Raw genomic sequence first — 6,000 nt, 5'->3', positions numbered from 1 at the left:
GCTTGGTCCACCGCGCGCTTCATGGCCGGACCTCGGGGGGCCACGTCGCCCTTCCCGTGCTGCCGACTTGCCACCGCCGTCCCCCAAGATGACCCGGCTCTAGCCGCGTTGCTGCCACCTCCACTCGGTGCCACTGCGCCAACAAATCATGTCAAAAATCCTCACGCCGCCTCGCCACCGACATCTCAAGAGATAAAGAACGTAGAATCTTACCCTCCGTGCGCCCCGCGCCGGCGTCGGCGTCCGCCTCCTCCGCCTCCTCGCCTTTGGCCACGGGCTCCTCCGAGCCGGCCCACACCACCTACATCGGCGCCCGGTCATATGGGTGCCGGATGGCATTCAGGAGCACCTCCCGTGTCATGTCGGGATGAACAGGAAGATGGGCGGCGGCAAAATACAGAGACCAAGGACTCACCGTCGGTGCCGGGTTGGCCTGGCTGTACGGGGGCTTCCCGAACTCCCAATCCTCCTTCAACCCGGCCTTGGAGATGTCGTTGACCCAACGGGTGACCTGGTCCGCTCCCAAGCGCAGGTTCAACATCTGGTTGGGGTCCTGAAGACCGGTTATCAGACCGATGATGTGGGTGCGCTGCTGCGGCGGTAGCACCCGATACTTGATGAAGGCGGCGATAAGGTCGGCGCCGGTGAGCCCCTCCCGCTCCTTCATCCACGTAACCCGCTAGCACAAGCTGAGCACCTCATGCAATGGGTGCCTGGGGAAGTAGTTCCAGTTCTGCTTCCCCTGCGGCGTCACGTCGATGAAGGGCGGCAGGTTGATGCGGTGCATGCCAAGGTAGCAGACGTAAAAGAAGGAGTTCTACCATTTCTTGGCAGAATCCTCTAGCGGCATTTTGGGGCAGTCCCCGCCCTTCTATTTGTAGATGACGGCGGCCCCGCAAGAGGACATTGATACGTCTTCGTCGTATCTATAATTTTTGGTTGTTCCATGCGAATATTTTACAACTTTCATATACTTTTGGCAACTTTTTATACTATTTTTGGGACTAACATATTGATCCAGTGCCTAGTGCCAGTTCCTGTTTGTTGCATGTTTTTTGTTTCGCAGAATATCCATATCAAATGGAGTGCAAGCTGGATAAAAACTAACGGAGATATTTTTTGGAATAATATGATTTTTGGGAAGAAAAATCCACGCGAGATGGTACCCGAGGTAGGCACGAGGTAGGGGGCGCATCCCACCCCCCTAGGCATGCCCCTGACCCTTGTGGCCACCCCATACGGCGGTTGATGCCCTTCTTTCTCCGCAAGAAATCTAATATACGGATAGAGATTGTGTTAAACCCTTCTCCCATCTAGGGAGGAGGTCAAGGAAGAAGAAGAAGGAGGGGGGCTCTCTCCCCCTCGCTTCCGGTGGCACCGGAGTGCCACCAGGGGCCATCATCATCACCGCAATCTTCACCAACAACTTCACCGCCATCATCACCAACTCCTCCCCCCTCTATGCAGCGGTGTAACCTCTTTCTTACCCGCTGTAATCTCTACTTAAACATGGTGCTCAATGCTATATTTATTTCCCAATGATGTATGGCTATCCTATGATGTTTGAGTAGATCCGTTTTGTCCTATGGGTTATTTGATGATCGTGATTGGTTTGAGTTGCGTGTTTTATTATTGGTGCTGTCCCATGGTGCTCTCTGTGTCGCGCAAGCGTGAGGGATCCCCGCCATAGGGTGTTGCAATACATTCATGATTTGCTTATAGTGGGTTGCGTGAGTGACTGAAACACAAACCCGAGTAAGTAGGTTGTTTGCGTATGGGATAAAGAGATCTTGATACTTTAATGCTATGGTTGGGCTTTACCTTAATGATCTTTAGTAGATGTGGAAGCTTGCTAGAGTTCCAATCATAAGTGCATATGATCCAAGTAGAGAAAGTATGTTATCTTATGCCTCTTCCTCAAATAAAATTTCAATAATGATTACCGGTTCAATTATCGATTGCCTAGGGACAAATAACTTTCTCGTAACAACAAGCTCTCTACTAAAACTAACTTAGTTGTGTCTTTATCTAAACAGCCCCTACTTTTTATTTACTTGTTCTTTATTATCTTGCAAACCTATCCAAAAACACCTACAAAGTACTTCTAGTTTCATACTTGTTCTAGGTAAAGAGAACGTCAAGCGTGCGTAGAGTTGTATCGATGGTCGATAGAACTTGAGGGAATATTTATTCTACCTTTAGCTCCTCGTTGGGTTCGACATTCTTACTTAACGAAAACTGTTTGCGATCCCCTATACTTGTGGGTTATCAAGACCTTTTTCTGGCGCCGTTGCTGGGGAGCAATAGCGTGGGGTGAATATTCTCGTATGTGCTTGTTTGCTTTATCACTAAGTAATTTTTATTTGCTGGTCTTAGTTGTTCTTTATCTTTACTTATGGATATGGAACACGAAATACCAAAAAAATTAGGTGTACTTGCTGCTCATGGAGATGAGGAACCTCCTAAAACCCTTGATGCTCATTATGTGACAGATATTATGTACTACTTTGATAATCCAGAGAAAACCCCATTCAATTTGGTAATGGGAGACACGTTGGATCAACATGAATACTTTAGGGATTATCGCTTGACTCAAAAAGAGAAACTATTATGGGATCAAATTTATATGTTGAAGTAGTATGCTAGGCAACTATGCTTGGGATATGATTATACTTGTTGCTCTAGGATGAAGTCTCCACACCTTCCCTTTTCATGCAAATTTAATGATAATGAAACATTGGCTTCTTATGCTAGAGGTATATATGACTACTATGATGTGGAACAAATAGAAGAATTTGTTGCTTTTATGGATGCTTATGAAATTCAATCTACGTTCAAAGAATATGAAAATCTTTATGATGCTGTTTACAGACCTGAAAATTTAGCTATCCTTAAATGTTGTTATGAGAATTATGAATACAATTCCGATATTGATGCGTTTATTGAGAAAGTCTCCGCTGTCCCAGAAGAGACTAATATTTTACAGGAATCTATGGAAGAAGAAAATGACGAAACTATGAGCTCACTGGATGAAAAAGATGAGAAGGAGAGTGTAATGCCTCGGACACACCCGCCGGTGGTCGTTACTCCTGGCGGGATCTAGACTGGCCCCACAGATCAATACTAGTCTTTTCTGCGTACTTTGTCCTCACTCGTGCGCACCCGGGAGCAACTTCCCGGTCGATCACCCATCCTGACACTACTCCAAGCTGAGAACGCTTAACTTTGAAGTTCCGTCCGAATGGGCTCCTAGAAAATAAGAAATTCCTTAATGATATGAGTAGTCTATCATCTCTAATAAGTCAGGTCATCACATACACCCCCACTCAGAGGAATCGACGTCCTCGTCGGGCCACAGGAACGTTCCCTCTTGGCACATACGTCTGTGCATCCAGTCTGGTACATGTACCATGTCGTGTGCCACGACGGGTCACAAACGTCATGAACAACATGACCGCGCACCTGTCCGCAAACATCCGTGTAACCGCGAGGATCAACTCTGATACCAACTTGTAACGCTCCGGACACACCCGCCGGTGGTCGTTACTCCTGGCGGGATTTAGACCGGCCTCACAGGTCAATACTAGTCTTTTCTGCACACTTTGTCCTCACTCGTGCGCACTCGGGAGCAACTTCTCGGTCGGCCACCCATCCTGACACTACTCCAAGCTGAGAACGCTTAACTTTGAAGCTCTGTCCAAATGGGCTCCCGGAAAAGAAGGAATTCCTTATTGATATGAGTAGTCTATCATCCCTAATAAGCCAGGCCATCACAGAGAGCGAAGAACAAAAGGAGGAAGAGCGGATTGATAACCTGTGCCCACCTTCTAATGAGAGTAACTCTTCAACTCATACATTGTTTAATTTCCCTTCGTGCTTACCGAAGGATGAATGCTATGATAATTGCTATGATCCCATTGATTCTTTTGAAATATCCCTTTTTGATGATGCTTGCTATGCTTGTGGCCAAGATGCCAATATGAATTATCCTTATGTAGATGAACTTGCTATAGTTAAACATGAAATTGTTGCTATTGCACCCACACATGATAGTCCTATTATCTTTTTGAATTCCCCAAACTACACTATATCGGAGATGTTTGTGCTTATTAAGGATTATATTAATGGGTTGCCTTTTACTACTACACATGATGATTTTGATGAGTATAATATGCATGTGCTTGTTGATCCTACTTGCAATTATTATAAGAGAGGAACTATATCTCCACCTTTCTATGTTTCGCACACGATAAAATTGCAAAAAACTGTTTATACTATGCATTGGCCTTTACTATGTGTGCATGAATTGTTCTTTTATGACATGCTGATGCATAGGAAGAGAGTTAGACTTCGTCATTACATGATATATGTTGCTTTGTGCTCACTACTAAATTACAAATCATTGCTAATTAAAATTGGCTTTGATATACCTTGGGATCCGGGTGGATTCACTACTTGAGCACTATATGCCTAGCTTAATGGCTTTAAAGAAAGCGCTGCCAGGGAGACAACCCGAAAGTTTTAGAGAGTCATTTGTCATTTTTTTCTGTTGAGTGCTTTAATATATAGTTAAAAACAACAAAAATAAAGAGGGGAACCCAAAACTTTTTCAAAAAAGAAAGTGAAAATGAGAGAGACAAGCATTGTTGAAGTGAGAGCTAGCCTTAAACTTTGTTCATGCTCACGAAAACTTTGTGAATCTTTATTACAAAAACTTTTCAATAAAAATAATTATCCCCTTGTACAATTCCATTGTATTATCTTTCCCTAATACTAAAGCAGCTACTGCTTCTGGTGGTTCGTCATCCACTTTTACAGAAAACACCCTGACTTTACTGATAATCGACCCGCAATCCTATTGTCCAGTCAGCAAAGGGAACCAAACGAATTTCCTCTAGAGGAGAAGGGAATGGAACAAATTTCTTCTGAGGAGAAAGGAAAGGAACGAAATTTCCTCTGTAATGGGCAAGAGGAAGCAAAGAAAAGGAAACGGAATGAGGAGGAATAAACTCCCAAGTGAGAAAGGAGAGAAGAAAAAGGAACGGAAGAAACCCAACCCATCGATCTCCCTAAGATAGAGTGGTCGTAGTTGCCTTGGCGAGAGGAAGAGAGGGGGGCCACCGGCCCAAGAGCTGCGGTCAGGAACGAGGACGAGTCCAGTAGCTACAAGGAGATGACCGTGTCGCTCCTGACCGGCACGGGGCAGTTCAACATCAGCGACCTCGTGTCGGCACTGTCGTGGCCAGACCTGCAGGGAGTGCAGGCCAAGCTGCACCGGGTGCACCGCCAGTTCGACGGGCTCATCACGAAGCTGCTGGTGGAGCACCCGGCAATGGCCGAGGAGCACGCCTGGGAGGAGGGCCGGCTGGACTTCGTGGACAGGCTCCGGTTGGTGGCCTGGAGCAGGCCGGGGCGAGGCGGTCAACTGGAGCCGCGAGCAGAGGCGAAGCGAGGGTGAGCGGCGCGTGATTGGCCGGACCTATGGGGGGGCATGCCGCTGGTGGCGGAGGCTGTGTGCGGGGCCGTCCGAATCGGGTCGGAGAAGAGGCTGCTGGCCGGATCCGGAGCGGCCCGACGACTGGGGCGGGATGGCCAGATCAGACCCACGACAGAGGAGCTTCCATGGCGTCTCTGGGTTCCTTGTCGATAAAGGGTACTGCCCTGGCTCTGGTCAGCCACAACGGTCGCGCGCACTCCAGGAGAGTGAAGTGCACCATCGGCGCAACACATGTAGAAGAGGAGGAGGAGCAGCAATGGGTGATACTTTGATAGTGGCTGGAGAAGAGGAGGAGGAGCAGCGTTGAGTGAGAAGGAGGAGTGGCGATGTGGATAAGGCACGCAGATCGGCAGATGCATGAGAAGGAGTGGCGCTGGCCGGTCGGTGCTTTTTTTCTTTAATGAAACCAAATGGAATTGGTCTTGTACCGGCTAGAAGCTCCTGGATGCATGCGTGCGATTTTTTTTCAAAACTATGACGTATTTTATAGCAAATTCAGAAAC

General features: G+C 47.2%; 1 pseudogene; it reads left to right on the top strand.

Moving 5' to 3' along the window:
* The first annotated feature begins 5,173 nt into the window (after positions 1–5,173).
* Positions 5,174–5,650, top strand: LOC119357942 (annotated as a pseudogene).
* Positions 5,651–6,000: the final 350 nt, after the last annotated feature.

Source organism: Triticum dicoccoides, chromosome 2A (assembly GCF_002162155.2).
Source record: "Triticum dicoccoides isolate Atlit2015 ecotype Zavitan chromosome 2A, WEW_v2.0, whole genome shotgun sequence".
NCBI lineage: Eukaryota > Viridiplantae > Streptophyta > Magnoliopsida > Poales > Poaceae > Triticum > Triticum dicoccoides.
This window is presented reverse-complemented; position numbering and strand designations above follow the sequence as displayed.